The 20,025-nt window shown below is 42.8% G+C and overlaps 1 protein-coding gene across 2 annotated transcripts in view; it reads left to right on the forward strand.

Moving 5' to 3' along the window:
• Window positions 1–4,393: 4,393 nt before the first annotated feature.
• Window positions 4,394–20,025, forward strand: part of KIAA0040 (KIAA0040 ortholog) — a 49,502-nt gene continuing 33,870 nt past the window's right edge. Inside the window, exon 1 of one of the 2 annotated variants that reach the window (XM_072127242.1) lies at window positions 4,394–4,454. The gene's annotated coding sequence lies outside the window, so the exon portion shown is untranslated. The other variant, XM_072127241.1, reaches the window with a different exon arrangement.

A 20,025-nucleotide genomic window follows, 5' to 3' on the forward strand; every position in this document is an offset into this window, starting at 1 on the left:
CCATGTACTGTGACATCACTGTGTGTATTATCCCTGTACTGTGATATCACTGTGTGTATTATCCCTGTACTGTGACATCACTGTGTGTATTATCTCTGTACTGTGACATCACTGTGTGTATTATCCCTGTACTGTGACATCACTGTGTGTATTATCCCTGTACTGTGACATCAGTGTGTGTATTATCCTTGTACTGTGACATAACCGTGTGTATTATCCCTGTACTGTGACATCAGTGTGTGTATTATCCTTGTACTGTGACATCACTGTGTGTATCATCCCTGTACTGTGACATCACTGTGTGTATTATCCCTGTACTGTGATATCACTGTGTGTATTATCCCTGTACTGTGACATCACTGTGTGTATTATCCCTGTAATGTGACATCACTGTGTGTATTATCTCTGTACTGTGACATCACTGTGTGTATTATCCCTGTAATGTGACATCACTGTGTGTATTATCCCTGTACTGTGACATCGCTGTGTGTATTATCCCTGTACTGTGATATCACTGTGTGTATTATCCCTGTACTGTGACATCACTGTGTGTATTATCCCTGTACTGTGACATCGCTGTGTGTATTATCTCTGTACTGTGACATCACTGTGTGTATTATCCCTGTTCTGTGACATCACTGTGTTTATTATCCCTGTACTGTGACATCACTGTGTGTAGTATCCCTGTACTGTGACATCACTGTGTGTAGTATCCCTGTACCCTGACATCACTGTGTGTATTATCCCTGTACTGTGATATTTCTGTGTGTATTATCTCTGTACTGTGACATCACTGTGTATATTATCTCTGTACTGTGACATCACGGTGTGTAACATCCCTGTACTGTGACATCACTGTGTGTATTATCTCTGTACTGTGACATCACTGTGTGTATCATCCCTGTACTGTGACATCGCTGTGTGTATTATCCCTGTACTGTGACATCACTGTGTGTATTATCCCTGTACTGTGACATCACTGTGTGTATTATCCCTGTACTGTGACATCACTGTGTGTATTATCCCTGTACTGTAACATCACTGTGTGTATTATCCCTGTACTGTGACATCTCTGTGTGTATTATCTCTGTACTGTGACATCACTGTGTTTATTATCCCTGTACTGTGACATCACAAGTTTTTAAATTAAATTTTAGTTAAAATCCTGACCCTTTGTCAGCGGTAGGACCCTGGTGAGGTTATGAGGCCTGGAAAACTGTTTGTACTGTTGTTTGGGTAAAGCTCACTTTATGACTTTTGTTCAGGAGTTTCACTTTCAATTAGCTGAATGTAGGCAAAAGGTAGAACAAAGTTATGATGAAACAGGAATATAATCAATCTGAAATTGAAGAACAGTAAATGAGAAATTTTGCCCTTTTACCTTGTAATATACTGTTTGTACAGGGAAGTATTGATTATTCCGGTAGTAAGACCAAAACTCGCTGCACAAATTTGCTGATGCAGAGTTGAAAGTGACCCTGGAGACACCCAAAAGAGAACACAAGTGCAAATGTCCGGCATAAACCAGAGGAGATGATGTGTTTTTCCTCTAAATTTCTTCAATTGGACGTTTCTTATAAAGCAGCAAAGTTCTTATATTCCCCGGAGAATCCTCTCTACGCTCCTCACTCCTCTCCGGATGATGTGGACTTACAATCGCTGTCAGGGGTGTTAATATGTTGTGATACGCAGAATGAATGCTGAGATTTTCTAGGACGTCTACTTATTTTGGTTTATTTTGTCTTGGAATGTGGTAAAAAATTCTGTCTGTTTCTTAGAATGGAGTCTAAGTCCAACCTGCCGGGCCAATCATTTCTGGCACAAGGGAGCTCATTTCTCATGATCTATGGGGGTCCCACTGATAGGTTCTCCCCTATCTACATATCCCTTATCCTCTTATAGCAGTGATGGCAAACCTATGGCACGGGTGCCAGAAGTGGCACTCGGAGCCCTTTCTGTGGGCACTCAGGCCATCACCCCACAACAGAGTTCACAGGACAGGACCAAATCTTCCTGCAGTCCTAGGCAACTGGGAGAGAAGCTACAATGAGAGTCTGAATTTGCGCTCCTTCTTTCAACTGTATTGGTGACTTCAGGGGGCCGATACAATTGAAAGATGTGGAAGAACAGGTAGCAATATGTTACTGCTTAAAATGCCATGCTAGCACTTAATAGTAAATAAGTGTATTTTGGTTGTAGTTTGGGCACTCTGGGGCTCATTTAGTAAGGATCCGTGTACTGCATTTTCATCGGGTTTCCCAACGATTTCCGTGTTGCGCCACATTTAACGGGGGTTTTTGGCACTGGCGATCGGATTTTGGCCCATCGGCGCTGGCTTTCACGCGACACAAATCGGGGGCGGGCCTTTGGACGATTTGACGGATTCGGACAACGCGCAGGATTTAACATTGCAAATTGTGTCGCAAGACATGTACTCACATACACCTGGAAGAAGGTGAACTCTGGCGGACCTCAGCAGGGAAGCGACACATGCAGGATCTCGGCGCACGATGTTGGTGAATCGCGCCAGACTTCAACTTCGTAGGACCATCCGGATCGGGGATCACGTCAGGACCGGGTAAGTAAATGTGCCCCTGCGTCTCTAAAAGGTTCGCCATCACTGTCTTATAGTGACTAAACATCCCCCTCTAAAAGTGAATGGAAGGGGTGAGCGGTCTAAGCACCGAGACACCCCCATGGCACCAATATGGAACAATAGCAATAAAGCAACAATTCAGGACTTATTGTAAACTTTCTGTAGACGGTCAGAAGTTGTGCCCAAAAAAGTGAAGACTTGTTTAGATTTTGAATACCAAAATCAGGGGTGGATCTAAATATCAAGCAAGCATTAGCGGTGCCAGGATGTGCTGGTATCTACAAGAGGTATCACTATGATGACCAGATACATGAGGCATCTCCTGGAATAGAAAGAAACCTCAACCGAGTCAATTTGGAATTCACTTTAGGGGCGAGTTCACATGTTGCGGTTAAAACTCCATTATAAAAAAATTGCATTCGGTTTTGTTGTGATTTTAGGTTCAGTTTTTCATTTATCAGCTCCATACTTTCATTTAACACGTGAGGTACCTACAAAATCAAAAACTGCACCACAGAAGAAGATTCAAAAGTAAATGCAGTTCTGTACACCGCAGTTTGCACCATGGCATATGAACTAACCCAGTGGTGGCGAACCTATGGCACGGGTGCCAGAAGTGGCACTCAGAGCCCTTTCTGTGGGCACCCAGGCCTTCGCCCCAGCACAGAATTTGCTAGTTGTGACTAATGGGTTATTCCTGCGGTCCAAGACAGCCATGGGCATGCCATGCTAAAGAGACTTGGCTGCCAGGACTACACAAGAAGCGAGAAGGTGTGGACAGAGATGGATTATCATTGGAGCTCCTGCTCTGGATCCCCTAATTGTTTCTCTTCAGGGGAACTTGGAAGGAAGCTATAATTTCTCCATCTTCTTTCTGTTGCATTGGTGTCCTCAGGACGCCAATACGATTGAAACTTGTGATACAGCTCGGATCAATAGGTTACTGCTTAAATTGTCATGTTGGCACTTTGCGACATAAAAGTAGGTTTTGGTTGTAGGTTGGGCACTCTGTCTCTAAAAGGTTTGCCATCAATGAACTAACCTATAAAGGGAACCTGTCACCACATTTTTCACTAACACAGGTTCCCATAGAATCCTATTAACTTCTTTTACATTCCCATAAATCCACTTTATATTATATTCCCTGGCACCAGAGGAGGCGTGTCCTTCTTGGCCAGCCCCTCCCATCTACTCCTCCCCATGTCCTATGCATCTTCTATTCAGTATTCAGCACTTCATGTCATGTGACCAGAGTGATGTAATCTAAGGTCCTGTTATATCTCCAACATCTTCCCCATGTATATATCTGATCACATGATCACATCACAGCAGCCTCCGTGTAGGATGGGGAGGAGTAGACATCCATGGAGACATGTTTTTCACCAAATATAAGAGGACATCTTAATTACTTTGTAATAGACAGATAGTTATTATGAACTATATCATTTGTTCATGGACAACCACCCCATGGATCTTCAGCCGTTGTTTCCTACATGTATCATGTATTCCTTATCCATATGAGATGTTTATATGTATAAGTTATTTCCTACAAAACATTCCATCCACAAGATATTTTTAGCCCGATATTTAGGTTCTGCTTCCCCCTAATTATAATACATATTATTTTCCATCTCCGTAAAGTTACACAGTGTTGACCTAACTCTAGAAAACTTCTCTAGAAGCTCCTCATGTGTCTGGATCCGGCCAAGCCCTTTAAACTCAGGCTGGTTACATCAGTTAAAGCCTCCTGGCTGGCAGCCATCTGCAGATATGTAATGGCAAGCACAAGCATGAGAAATACACACAAAGAGGAGAAGGAAACTTCAGACAGCACAGAATTACTCACAAGAAGCCACAGGTACCAGTGAGCAAGGGGAGGGAAGCTCTGGAGGAAATGTACAGGGGAGAGGCAAGGGAGGGGAGCAGCCCAGACCTATGAGAAGACTGACAGCCTTGTAGGAGAAAATACAGCCTCTTACTATTTCCCTGACGGGTTTACAGAGCAAGAAAAGTCAACTTTTTAAAGTTTTCTGAAGTGCTCAGATCGGATCTTCAAGGACAAGGTAAGTCCTACTGTGTGCAGTTATGTCGTAGAACTAGAAGTCTTCATCCTGGTGAAGAAGCGACCTCCTGGCTGTCAGTTTTTCTCAATGGATCAGGTTGCTGTCTGTCTTGTACCTGTGTTATGTGTTTATAGAAAAGTGTTTTTTATGTTTGTTTTGCTTCTTAGTTACGTTGTTGTGTGTTGTTTTAGATTCTTTGTTATCTACTACTACTATAAGTCTGATCCACATACATCATATTCAGGTGTTGTTTTTAGGTCATAGTGAGATGTTACATAAAACCGTATAGTGAAATACTTTAGCATTTAGACTTTTTTCTTCTTTATTGAAATTGCAGCACATTCTGCATTTGGAGATTTTTTAAATGTTTTATATAGGATTTCCTGTTGTGTATAGATGGTGCAACCATGACGCGGTTGTGATGCATATGTGATGCGGCTGGCTGAATCAATGAAGGAATTATGATGATAATTCATAACAAAATGATTATTTACGGAAAGTCTCATGTGCTCTTAACATGAAACTGTCCTAAATAATAATTTCAATGTATATTATTAAGTAATACAAGCTACTCACAACAGTCAAAGTCAACGAAGCATTGGAGAAAAGTGAGTGTAATACTCACTTTTAATCTGACATATTAAAAATACAAGGTATATTGCAGTTACGACGTTGTGTCACAAGAATACCTGCTTGCAGAAATGCTACACATTAGGTGTCAACAGGTAAAGTATTGTACAAGAATACTCTTACCGTGGTTCAGATGTATGCCCTGTCTGAGGGTGGAGAATCAGGGGTACCAGGGGGGATGGCTTGTCTGACCCTAGATAACCCCTTTAAGACTCCCGCCCTTACAAGGACAGTCCACAGCTGTCCCTGTTGGACTTCAGAATGCCCCCCTAGCAAAACGCCATTATCCCTGACGCGTTTCGTGGATACTCTTCAGAGGGAATTTAAATGCATTATATGCTTCTGTCTGCTGTACTTCTAGCAAACCAAGCACACAACGCCATGCACAAAAAAGGGGGTAATGGGATTGCTGTTAGCAAGTAGACCCACAAAAAAGAAGGAAAAAAGGCTGCAAGTCTCCGATCCTGGTGGTGGAACAGGAGACCGTCATGTTGCAGGCTGGCTCTGTGATAGCGCCTTTTTTCCTTCTTTTTTGTGGGTCTACTTGCTAACAGCAATCCCATTACCCCCTTTTTTGTGCATGGCGTTGTGTGCTTGGTTTGCTAGAAGTACAGCAGACAGAAGCATATAATGCATTTAAATTCCCTCTGAAGAGTATCCACGAAACGCGTCAGGGATAATGGCGTTTTGCTAGGGGGGCATGCTGAAGTCCAACAGGGACAGCTGTGGACTGTCCTTGTAAGGGCGGGAGTCTTAAAGGGGTTATCTAGGGTCAGACAAGCCATCCCCCCTGGTACCCCTGATTCTCCACCCTCAGACAGGGCATACATCTGAACCACGGTAAGAGTATTCTTGTACAATACTTTACCTGTTGACACCTAATGTGTAGCATTTCTGCAAGCAGGTATTCTTGTGACACAACGTCGTAACTGCAATATACCTTGTATTTTTAATATGTCAGATTAAAAGTTATATTTTATTATGTATTACACTCACTTTTCTCCAATGCTTTGTTGACAATATATATTATTAGCACAATTCCTTGATTGATTCGGACAGACGAATCGCAAATGCATCACAACCACGTCGTAGCCGCACCATGCATCCTATTCGCATTTAAAAACCTTGTCCGTTTACGCATCCAAATCTGCAACTAAGTCTAAGCCCGTACATAAGATGTGGAACTATAAGCTCCTTGTCTGATATAGGACTGCTATATTAAAGTAGAAGCGATATTGCTGCAGGCTGTAGACCGTGTACACACAATACTTTACTGTCACCTTCTGATGGTGCATGCTGCAAATAGTTCAAGCAGGTGACAGCTGAAGGAAACCACCTTATGTCTCAATAATTACAGTTGCTTTATATGTAATTATATATATATATAGTAGATTTGTATTTCAAAGGATTCTAAGGACTGACTTAGAGCTACAGTCAAAGTGTGGTCTCTGAGCAGTGATGTCAAGGATCTTGACGGCTTTGGAGCCTGGAGCGACCACTCAGAGATCTATCTGGTCTCAGTATATAAAAGTTTGCTTGTGGTTGTGAAGTAGAGGAAAGTATGGGAGGGGGGCTGTTTAGTTTTATGATATCTATTATAATGTAGACAGATCATAGATAAGCTATGGATAGATATTAACTTTGATACCTATCATGAAAATAATTACTTCGCCACCATCAAGAACGGGGTGTTGCATAATCTTAAAGGGATTGTCTCAAAATCAACACTTGGATCTCCAATGAATAAGGAGCCTGTATCCCCTGTTAATAAGCAGGTGGTCGAGGATACTTACTGCCATTTTATTCAAAGACTATGGACTAACAATGATAACCAAGCACTGCCCTCAGCCAGTCCCATACACAGTACATTGAAATATGAATGCTTGACTGCTGCCCTCTTGAAATGGTGGACAAGGGTCTCATGACCCTTGTCTTATGACTAGTGGGGATCCTGATGATTGAGTTAGGATAGTTAATGAGTATGGGCAAATAATAATAATTAATAATAATTCCTTTATTTATTTAGCGCACACAGATTACGCAGTGCTGCACAGAGCTTGCAAATCTAACCATAATGCAACCCATGCAATTGCTTAGGACCCTGGAAATTTGGAAGCCCAACCCAATTTTACCATGACAGTTTGTTAAAAAAAAAAATTGGGTCTGGAAAAACAAGGAAAATGGGTTAAGGAGACCTCCATCCCTTCTGCAAGCTTGAACCTGTATTGGCATCCATAGGGCACGAATACGGTTTAAAGCTACAGTCCAGCAAAATACAATGACCTTCTCGCACCTTCATTCGGAGGTTCCTCCACGTTATAAATTAGGGGATTTCCAGACATTCATTTTCACAGGACCCCAGATTTATGATTGTGGGACAACCCCATTCATATTATTCAGGCAGCATAGAGGACTGGCAGAGGATGCGGATACATAAATGTGGCAGTCGCTGGTGCTAGTCACTGGTACATCTCAATATTGTGGAGAATTTCCATGGTGTTAATATAGCAATCGGGATGATCAGCAGGTTTGGCGCTGCCTTCTTCTTTAAATGGCATATGCCGGGAGCTGGTGACTTAGTATATAGGGTTAATATTTACATACTGTTCAGCCACATTGTGCCGTGTATACATGACAGCAGAAATTCCCATGGATAAGGATAGGGAGGCGGAGGATCCCTCTTGTTGAGACTCTATTTTCCTGGCATCCGTCAGAGGTTGGCTCTCAGTATGGTATAATCCGTACGCCTCTTTGTATACAATGCCTGTGTATGCGGAGGAAAAACAGGCGTCTCTGCTTGTTTCACTAACATCTTGCATGACAAACAACTCCTGTTTCCCCTCTTCTTTATAAAGACACTGGAGGCATTGAACTCCTTCTCCCTGGGGCTTCTCCGCAGTCCTGTGATAACAATTTAGAGGAAAAACTTTTACGCCCCCACTCATTAAAGTTGAAAATTCCACCAATCCCAAATATGGGCAATCTGAGTGCGTGAGCCGAAAATAAAACTGGTTGCATGTGCCGGGAAGTTAACACTTTAGTTACCTATGAGTGCGGGGAAAAGGCAGGAGCTAGAGGTAGTCGACATGTAAAACAAGTGTGTCCTGTGTACACAGAGTAATGGATTCTGCTGCAGGACTGAGCGTCTATATTTAGAACAGCTCACATCATAAAATAGTAAAGTACACATTACCTAGTCACAGCACAAGCTACTACTACTAAGTCATAGGAAGCTTTCACATGGCCAATTCTGATGCCGAGGTCACAACTAAGAATGCATAAAAGACGTAGAATCTTTCCATGTTATTCCCTTCGCTTTACTATCTTCTACTCGCCTTGGCTTCAAGAACTGGCTATAAAAAATGCATAAAATTAGCCCTTAGTATCAGTCATTAATATTAATTATAATTCCTTTATTAATATAGCGCACACAGATTACACAGTTCTGCACAGAGTTTTCCAATCAGTCCCTGTCCCCATGGGGCTCACAATCTAATCAACCTACCTGTATGTATTGGAGTGTGGGAGGAAACCGGAGGAAACCCACGCAAACACGGAGAGAAGATACAAAATCTTTGCAGATGTTGACCCTGGGACTTGCACCCAGGTCCACAGCACTGCAATGCTGTAATGCTAACCACTAAGCCATGGTGCTGCCCTAATATTAGATCAATATCAGATTTATGGGGCTCTGAACCATTGCACCCCAACAATCAGCAAATATCAGTAGAAGTGCATAGTGTATGGAACCAGAAGCTGGCTGCTTTATTGAGGCTTGAGAAAGGCTTTGGATGAGGCTGACACGTAGCAGCTTGGGAATAAAAACCACTTGATTTATTTCCACTATTTTGGAGTGCCGCCTATTTTCTATGTTTTCTAGATAGATAGATAGATGTGTTGCCTATTAGTTGGAGTAAATAGATAATAGAAAGATAACAGTTTAAACGATAGATGATAGATGATAGATAGACAGCTAGACAAATAGCTGGGAGATAAATAGATATAAGATAGATCTTAGCTCTATTTCATTGGGGTTTTTGGAAGATGAGCCCATAGAATAATTCTATCCAAGTGGATCCAAGGAATGAATAGTAGTAGTTCCAGGGTGTTTCAGTAATCCTCCCATTCTCTATGCAATTCCTTTAAGTAGATAGATAGATAGATAGATAGATAGATAGATAGATAGATGATAGATAGATAGATAGATAGATACATAGATACATAGATAGATAGATACATAGATAGATAGATAAAAAGGAGATAGATAGATAGATAGATAGATAGATAGATAGATAGATAGATAGATAGATATAGATAGATAGATAGATTGGGATTGGCTGTAGAGGAGCAGGGGGCGTTGCTAAGCCAAGTGATGGGTGTTTTCATATATTAGAAAAGGTCACATGGAGAAGCTGTTCCCCAAGGGTGGGGGGCGATTCTAACGACAATGTTGAATCATTCATATCCATAGTCCATACTTGCCAGTACAGGCAGTCCCCGGGTTACGTACAAGATAGGGTCCGTAGGTTTGTACTTAAGTTGAATTTGTATGTAAGTCGAAAGTGTATATTTCATAATTCTAGTTCCAGACAAATTTTTTTTTTTGCCCCAGTGACAATTGGAGTTACAAAATTTTTTGCTGTAATGGGACCAAGGATTATCGATAAAACTTCATTACAGACACCTTACAGCTGATTATTACAGACTGGGACTATAATAAAGCATCCAGAAGGCTTCACCAGAGGTCACAGTGGGCAGAGGGGTCCGTCTGTAACTATGGGTCGTCTGTAAGTCGGGTGTCCTTAAGTAGGGGACCGCCTGTATAGTCAGACTGGCCATACATATTCAATGACACCATTCACAGACAGTCAGTCTTTCTAGGGAATGTCCATTCACTTGTCTTCATGCACCAATAACTTTCATAGGAGGATCTTAGACACAGTTGACTTATTTCCAGATAAGAATAGTCGTCCGTCAGCCAAGTTCACTGTTAAATTACACCTGAAGAATGATTATTTTAGTTAAAACCAATTCCAGTAACATTTGACTAATGTGTATGGATACCTTTATGAAAATTCTGGTAAATTCTGACCTGGAACATCTGTATTTTGTTCCATACTGGACTATCAGGACCTCCAGATGATGAAGCTCTGGGTTATAGGAGATTGCTCTCCATATTACGGTTATAAATACATTTTAGATGACAAATCCTTTCTGCCAACTAATCAGCCCAAATCTTAAACCAGATGAATTAATTTTTCCATCTTATACAGATAAGTGCAGATGAGAATCAGTCGAGGCTGCAGATCTGATGCATCTTAATATACATTACATATGCAGAGTCCTCGTCACATTATTTCATTAAAATCAAAGTCAAATGAATCATATTTAAAATAGATATATTAAAAAAGATACACGTTCTTATAGAACATTTATTCTTTGTCCAGGATTAGATATAAGGTGCTGTGCTTTTCTTTTAGGAAAGAGCGCCACCCTGGTGTAAAGGCTGTGTCTGGTACTGCTCTTCATGTGAATACAGCATTAATTCCAGATATAACCCAAGCCTGGCACTGTTTTTGCACCTGTAATGTGGGATGTACTACCCAATGCTATGTAAGTTATGTAGAAATGTTGTGAAGGAGGTCAGTGTGACTTAGGTACTGTATGCACATGTACATTTGCTGTACAAGATACAGTATGTTAAAGGGATAGGTAGGTTGTAGCTTTAGCCTAAGTCTTGATTAAATGTTGGAGCACTTAGAATCCTGTTATGAACTTTCTCTGTATAACACAACTGGGTACCGAAGCGCGTGGCGGTAGTAAGACTTTGGGATTGGGGCACCATCCTGGGAAATAGTAGCATAGGGAACAGGCGTAACACCAGGCACTGGTCAGCCTAGGGGTCCAATAAAGTTATCAAATCGGCACATAAGAGAGATCTGACTCTGACTCTGCAGGTGTCATGTTCTTTAGCCATTTATGCCGCAAGAACGATTAAAAAAAAGGATGAAGTTCAGGACATTTTTTTATAATCCAAACAAATAATTACAACCTGAACCTAAATCTGAAAATCAGAATGACCTCTGGTGGAACTGCCAGGAACTGGAGTGGAGGTCCTGTCACCCTGCACAGCAGATGTCAACGCTATCTGCTTCTTCTGTATGCTTCTTTCTCCACCAATTGAGCTTATCTGCTTCTTCTGTAGGCTTCTTTCTCCACCACTGAGCTGATGTCCTGGCTTCACAGCCGCACACAGCAGTGGCCGAGCAGAGGAGAAGAGGACTGCTGTGCGGGAATGGGGAAAGATGAGAATCTAATAAAGGGTGGGGTAGGTAGGTGATCTACAGAAATTGGGACAAATTCCAAAAAGGCTACAGAAAGGCAAGCAAAAATTGGGAAGGCTATAAAAAGTGAGCATAAATAGGGGGGGGGGTGCAAAAAGGAAAGGACAGTGGGGGACTTACTCCCCGAGGAGCTCACAGAAAGTGCATTGTCTGTGTGTAATCGTGAGCCCGATATCCTGCAACTGACACTTCCCCGCTCAGGTCACCTTCTTCTTCCTGGTGCATGTAAGTGCATTGTCTTGCGACACAATTTGAAAGTTAAATCTCAGTCCGAATCAGTCAGATTGTCCGACGGCACGGCCCCCAATCCCTGCCGCATGAAAGCCAGCGCAGCTGCGCCAAAATCCGATCACGTGCGACACAATCCCCTGTTAAATACCTGTCCCAGCGGCGCAAATCCTGAAAACATCGGGAAGTCCGACGAAAGTGAAGGCCGTGGACCCTTAGTAAATAAGCCCCATTATGCATGGACAGGACATGCTTAAACCAAGACATTATAAGTGGCAGGCAAATGAAAGGAGGCATTATACTGTGCTGGGGGAATATAGTTATTGGACACATTAGTGGATGGGGTAAGGGAACTAAATTACTTTTAATTAAGGGGTAACTCTACACCAGGGGTGACCAATATGTTCGCACACTACAGGGCCTAGTTGCACAGAAAGTGGGCATAGCATAGAAATGCCTACAGGGACCAATCATTTGTAGTTACATCCATAAAAATGTCCCCTCCTCACAAATCTAGTGCCCAAAATTTGTAATATTTTTCCACTTTTCCTGGCAGAGGGTTATATAGACGCACAGCTCTTACAGCACATAATCATGTCCTGCATTTTCCTCTAAATGTATACGGCACCGCCTTATTATAGATACAGTCCTGGGTAGGCACAGATCATGGGAATATTCTCTGGATTGATACATAACCTTCCTGGGTGTTAGATTGACTTACCCATTTCACTTACGGTAAGATTTGGGTGTCCCGTCCCATACTTTACTATGTGTATAGGTGCCCACAACTGTACAAAATGATGCGGTCGGGCAGGACATTAGTGCAGTGCCCTTGTCATGTGCAGCTATGATGTATCCTATGATCTTATTTCCCTGAGCAGCAGCCGCCTGACACTGGTTATTACAGTCTATAAAGTCATGTAAACGGGTTAACATCTACTCGATACACAAAAGGGTTATTTGAGGAAATCCCCAAACCGGGGTGTGAAATTGAGCATAACCATCCGAATGAGTAACAGGCTTCCTAATTTCATTTTAGTGTCTGGTACAGTCTATTCCCTGCAGTCGGCTGTCACTCATGGCTCCATGTGTGAGAACAGATGTTTGATGACCAAAAAAAAGCTGATGCAGGTTGAAGTCACGAGCATCTGCTTCTTGGGCCACAGTCCTGAAATTTGTAAAAATCTTTGCACGTCTGTCACTTAAGTCACAAAGTGTCATCTTTACAGCAGCGCTGGATTTAGTGTAGGTACTATTCCTTCTGGGTCCCCTATAAAACACCCCGCACTTTCATATATTGCAGCTGCCTGGATGACACAGCCATATGCAGAATTGTACTAAACATGACAAAGTGTTGCAGCGTAGCGCTGAACGACTGGGAAGTGGATTTTGGTTCTCACATAGAACACTACAATGCAGTAATTACTGTAATTTCCTCCATATAGAATGCAAGTCGCGTTACGTTGACATTTCAGCCCTGAATACAAAGGAAATTACAGATTTCTATATGTTTGATCCATATATACAGGGTCAGCTCCAGGTTTCAGTAGAACACTGGGCAACAGAGCCTCAATGGGCCCCTTTGCAGTGAACTCACGTGGCAGCATTAAAATTTCAGAGGCTAAAACAGTCCCCTGTTCGTTAAATATTCCCTAATTTATCATAACAAACAGCCCCCTCATGGTTATTTTATATAAGCTCAACTCACACCTCATGGATTGATTAGATTCAGCCCTAATCACCTCCATAAACTCCTTATGTAAAGCTTTATGGGGGGCCCCCAGCAGCGGACCCCGGCACTTGCCTAGATATGCCAGGTACTGGCGTTGGCCCTACAATATTAATGTCCTAGTCCAATGGGAGATCATTATTATCTCAATGCTGGCCATCCAACTCATGACACCACAGATGGTCTAATTTGTGTAAAACTTTTAAAGCTATCCTGGCCTAAAAGCATTTAATTGACTAATCAACTGGATCAGTAATAATAAATTATGAAGTTTGGGATCCAACTGCTTAGAATCCCAAATATATATCTAGTATACCTTTATGTTAGGCCAGACTATCCTCTTGATATTACTTTCATGTCAACTACTATGGACCAGCTATGGCTTCCTTCAAGAAACACAGAAGCGCCACAGATTAGCTGTTACAGCACTATCTCCCCAATTTATTTTAGTAGGAGCTGAGCGTAAGTTCTCCAGAACCGCCGCTATTCAATGGACAGAACCTCAATTTTTTCCCTTTAATGGGTTCAGTAAAGGGCCAAGCCTCTGATTTTCACCAATCAGATAAGGATTATCAAATAAATGGTATCAAAAAGAATAATAGACAACTCTTGTTATTTTGGAGAGTATGAAGCCTGGTTGGCATGCTAACCAACCTCTATTACAATGCTACTTTACAGCTAAAGCCTCGTGTATAAAATCGTTTTTTGTGATTAGTCACGCAAGTAGCGACTAATATGCATGTACTGCATCTCACAGGAACTTGAATGAGTCGGTTATTTTCAATAGATATCGGCAAGGTGAGCAGTTCATGTATTTATGATATTTTGCTGACCCTACTATGTCCTACAAGCCATGTCATACAGCTTGTTGCTTGTGGCCTGTAAATTGTACACAATCATAAAGCATAAAGCATAAGGAACCCAAGGAAAGAAAGGGTAAAAAAAAAAACTTTAAAAAGGCACAAAGTTTCTTTCTCAAAAAGTATTTAAAAAGACTACTCATAAATACCATAAACATACTGTAAAAGTAGTAGAGGATCATCAAGGATCTGTTCAAGAAAGAGAGGAGTCTTCTTACAGTTCAACCCATGTACGGTAGAAGTGGACAACCCTTGACGTCTTGAATAGAGTTGAGCATAACTGAATCACTATGTTTGGCTCCATGCCGAGTATAGCAGGACTGGGTCGCTGAGCCCAAACCAAGACTTCAGCCAGTAATTCGGGTCCCGGCTTATTCGTAAAAGCTGGTTGATGGGCTGCTTTCACCTTAATTAAGGTGTTTGAAGAGGGTTCATGGACTGAGCCCTCTTCAAAACCCACAGGTGCACGCCACCATTTTCACTTCGGATCATCGTTCCTCGATGACAGCCTGGAGTCTATACAAGGGAGGTGGAACACTTTGGGGCAAATTTACTTACCCGGCCCATTCGCGTTCCAGCGGCGCGTTCTCTGCTCTGGATTCGGGTCCGGCCGGGATTTAAGAAGGTAGTTCCTCCGCCGTCCACCAGGCGGCGCTGCCGAGCTGAAAGTCATCTCATCGCGCCGGAATGCACCACCTCGGACCAGGTGAAGGTAAGCGCTCCCCAAGCGACACTTTTTCGGTTTTTAAATGCAGCGGTTTTTCCGAATACGTCGGGTTTTCGTTCGGCCACGCCCCCCGATTTCCGTCGCGTGCATGCCGGCGCCGATGCGCCACAATCCGATCGTGTGCGCCACAATCCCGGGGCAATTCAGGTACAATCGGCGCAAATCGGAAATATTCGTGTAACACGTCGGGAAAACGCGAATCGGGCCCTTAGTAAATGACCCCCTATATGTTAGGAGCGAATAAAACATTTCTTCAAAGTTCAGCCAAACTCTGCGAACCCATCACTAGCCAGGAATACACATATAAATATATTGTAAAAGATTTTTTAATTTTTTAAAAAATATTGGGGCACATTTACTTACCCGTCCCGTTGACGCCGCCGATCCGGAATGTCCGACGAGGATTTGGAGCTGCCGCGATTCACTGAGATTGTGCGTCCAATTTCTGTCGCTTCCCAATCAGGTACGCCGGAGTTCACCTTCTTCTTCCTGGTGTATGTGTGTGCTGATCTTGCGACACAATTTGGTTTTTAAATTCCGCGGTTTGTCCGATTCAGTCGGATTGTCCAACGGCCACACACCCCCCCCCCCCCCCCCGATTTTTGTCGCATGCAAGCTGGCGCCGATGCGCCACAATCCGGTCACGTGCGCCAAAAACCCAGGGCAATTCTGGGCAAAACGTAAAAAAGTCGGGAAACCCAACGAAAATGCGGTGTTCGGACCCTTAGTAAATGTGCCCCATTGTGTCACTACTGTTAGAAACGTGTCCCATTAACCTTCTAGAATTTCATTTTTTCAAGAACCCATTTAATCTTTTTGTACTCTGTGAATGGGATCACACCACAAATCTGGAATGAAGGTAGAAATGCCAACTGAGGTGACTGTATTAACGTGATTACTCATTGCCCAATTTCGTGATCCCTTCCACACATTCCTCTGCTCAGTGTTACATGTAATTGGCTCATAAACTTCCCCATGCCCATACATCTCCCTCCTGCTGTGCTGCTCTCAGCTCTGATCGCTCTGCCAATTCCTAATTCCTGCAATAACAATGACTATTTCTGCATCAACCACACACAAAAAGTGCCGGTGCACCTCTGCTCTGCCCTGCAGTATGACTTCTGCTATAGAAACACCCACTCACCCATCCGTGCCAATAACAATGCCAACCTGCCCTGTAGCACAATGTGTCATTCTTATAAAACTCACACAGCTTTTCCAGTGTTCCTGATATTTTCCGTCTTTCCAGACGTATAATCTGATTGTGTGCCCGTAAGAAAAAAACACAGCGCAAAAAAGTAAAGTGTGTATATTTGTTATTTGGAGAAGCAAAGTGTGGTCAGTTGTGTTGTCAGGGGTATACAGGCAGTCCCCTACTTAAAGACACCCGACTTATAGACAACCCCTAGTTAAAGAGGGACCCCTCTGCCCACTGTGACCTCTGGTGAAGCTCTCTTCATACTTTACTATAGTCACAGGTTGCAATGATCAGTTGTAAGGTGTCTGTAATGGGTTTATTGATAATCCTTGGTCTCATTACAGCAAAAAATTGTGAAACTCCAATTGTCACTGGGCCAAAAAAAATCTGGTCTGGAGCTACAATTATAAAATATACAGTTTCGACTTACATACAAATTCAACTTAAGAACAAACCAATGGAACCTATCTTGTACATAACCCGGGGGCTGCCTGTATATCATTTTTGAGCACAGTGCAGTGTGGGAGATAGTTGTTATCTAGAGGATACTGCAGTACACTGCAAATGACTATGGTATTTTTAGGAGCACAGTGTGGATTTTTCTCCAAACACTGAAGACATCTAGGTGTCATCAAATTATGCAGTGATAAGTCACAGGCCTTAGATGTTGTTGTTCCAATGGAGAGGAATTGTCCCATGTGAGTTGCTAGATGCCATTTCTGCCTGTGTCTGATCAGTACGGTAGAAACGGACTAACCTTCTAGCTTATCAGACAACCCTTAGCTGGTTTAGTTTCATAAACTTTCTGTAAGTGAGTCTATTATGCCTTACAAGTGCAGGGCTTTTGGAGGGAATGATTGTTTTTATTATCTAGAAAAATTAGATTTTTGGTCAATTTAGGTCTGTCCCTGGCTGTGCTCTTTGCTTGATTATCTCCAACAGTGTCATAGAATTAAATGGAGCATTGACAAACATTTGTGACCTGCTTCATTCAGGCCACATGGGACCCCTATTCTAGTCATCAAGTGCATTCATGGCGATCAGACACTTATCCCTTTTCCTATGGGGTTAAAAGCAGTTTGAAAAATATAATTAATTTACATTTAATATTTCCAAATGCCATGGAGTCACTTACTTGATGAACCAGAACCTTTCCCTGTGGAGATCCTCCTATATGGAATATAAAGTAAAATAATGTATAATACATGATAGAACATTAAAAAGATGGATAGCTTCTCTCTGAGAACGTGATGCATATGCTGCACATGGAGACGTTTTATCTTCATGATCATGTGCAATGAGGCACACGGTGTCATGAGGTTTCACCATTAAGCCGGTTGTTGCGGTGGACCACAAGTGATGTCAGCTATATGTCAGTTTCCTGATCTGCTCAATGTTATCTCTCAGGCTGGTAAAAACACACAATTCTGAGGCCCCAGTAAAAAAAACTCAGCCTTGGGATTGGTTAAGACTAGGGATATCTGGACCCATTAAGGTTTGGTTTGGGCTGAAACCTGCTCACCCCCACTGGTCTGCCCGGTTCATCTTTATGGAGCTGATAGAGATTGGTGAGTACGGCGCCGACCTCCGAAATCAGCATGTTAGGCCCTATTCCGTGAATAAGCTCTAACTTGTTTAGTGGGAAAACCCCTTTAACTGCCATTGGCGAATGTGCAGAACCATATCCCTGACGATTTTTGCTCCCGTTATTTACTGGCCACTTTTAAAAAGTTAAAGGGGTATTCCAGGAATATGAACGTCTGATACAAAAACACATGATGCTATAAATAAATGAATATAACAAAACTCAATGGGGCCCGATTCACGTTTTCCCGACGTGTTACCAGAATATTTACGATTTGCACAGATTTTCCTGAATTGCCCCAGGGTTTTTGGCGCACGCGATCGGATTGTGGCGCATCGGCGCCGGCATACACGCAACGGAAATCGGGGGGCGTGGCCAAACGAAAACCCAACGGATTCTGCAAAACCGCCGCATTTAATAAAAAAAACATTCACACATACCTTCACCAGGAATAGGATCGTGAACTCCGGCGGACTTCAGCGCAGCAGCGACACCTGGTAGACGTCGGAGGAACTGCCTTAGTGAATCGCCGGAAGACCCGAATCCACCGCAGAGAACGCGCCGCTGGATCGCAAAATGACCGGGTTAGTAAATCTGCCCCAGTGTCTTTAGTTACAAAATGGAGCTTAAATAGTTTGATTTTATGATTCACAAAATTTTATGGCCTCTCTAGAATAGGTGAAGTTATAACTAGAGATGAGCGAACATGCTCGTCCGAGCTTGATGCTCGGTCGAGCATTAGGGTACTCGAGACGGCTCGTTACTCGGACGAATACTTCGCCCGCTCGAGAAAATGGCAGCTCCCGCCGTTTTGCTTTTTGGCGGCCAGAAACAGAGCCAATCACAAGCCAGGAGACTCTGCACTCCACCCAGCATGACGTGGTACCCTTACACGTCGATAGCAGTGGTTGGCTGGCCAGATCAGGTGACCCTGGGATAGACTAGCCGCTGGCCGCGCTGCTCGGATCATTCTGTCTCTGGATGCCGCTAGGGAGAGAGCTGCTGCTGGTCAGGGAAAGCGTTAGGGTGTTCTATTAGCTTACTGTTAGGCAGGAGTGATTCTCAAAGAACCCAACAGCCCTTCTTAGGGCTACAATAACGTTCTACTTTTTTTATTTTAATTTGCATCTATTACCATTTTGTGAGGAATTAGCAGGGGGACTTGCTACCGTTGTGTTTAGCTCTTAGTGGCACACATATCCATAGCAAAGACCGAAGTGGGAAAATTCAGTAGGGGTTGGATTTCTATTAGGCACTAACTCAGTGTCATCTCATCTGGCATAGTAGTGTGCTTCCTTTGATACTTGGCTAGAAAATAGCCATAGGAGAATACAAACAGCTTCTTGAAGCCTACAGTAGCGTTCTATATATTTGATTTCTGGTTGATCTGCTGGTGGCTGTAGTTTCTGCAGTGCATGTACTTGCCAATTCTGAGCAATTTGTAGTGAGACTTGCGACCGCTGTGTTCTGCGCTTAGTGGCGCACATATCCATAGCAAAGGCCGAAGTGGGAAAATTCAGTAGGGGTTGGATTTCTATTAGGCAATAACTCAGTGTCATCTCATCTGGCATAGTAGTGTGCTTCCTTTGATACTTGGCTAGAAAATAGCCATAGGAGAATACAAACAGCTTCTTGAAGCCTACAGTAGCGTTCTATATATTTGATTTCTGGTTGATCTGCTGGTGGCTGTAGTTTCTGCAGTGCATGTACTTGCCAATTCTGAGCAATTTGTAGTGAGACTTGCGACCGCTGTGTTCTGCGCTTAGTGGCGCACATATCCATAGCAAAGGCCGAAGTGGGAAAATTCAGTAGGGGTTGGATTTCTATTAGGCAATAACTCAGTGTCATCTCATCTGGCATAGTAGTGTGCTTCCTTTGATACTTGGCTAGAAAATAGCCATAGGAGAATACAAACAGCTTCTTGAAGCCTACAGTAGCGTTCTATATATTTGATTTCTGGTTGATCTGCTGGTGGCTGTAGTTTCTGCAGTGCATGTACTTGCCAATTCTGAGCAATTTGTAGTGAGACTTGCGACCGCTGTGTTCTGCGCTTAGTGGCGCACAT

Source organism: Engystomops pustulosus, chromosome 10 (genome assembly GCF_040894005.1).
Source record: "Engystomops pustulosus chromosome 10, aEngPut4.maternal, whole genome shotgun sequence".
NCBI lineage: Eukaryota > Metazoa > Chordata > Amphibia > Anura > Leptodactylidae > Engystomops > Engystomops pustulosus.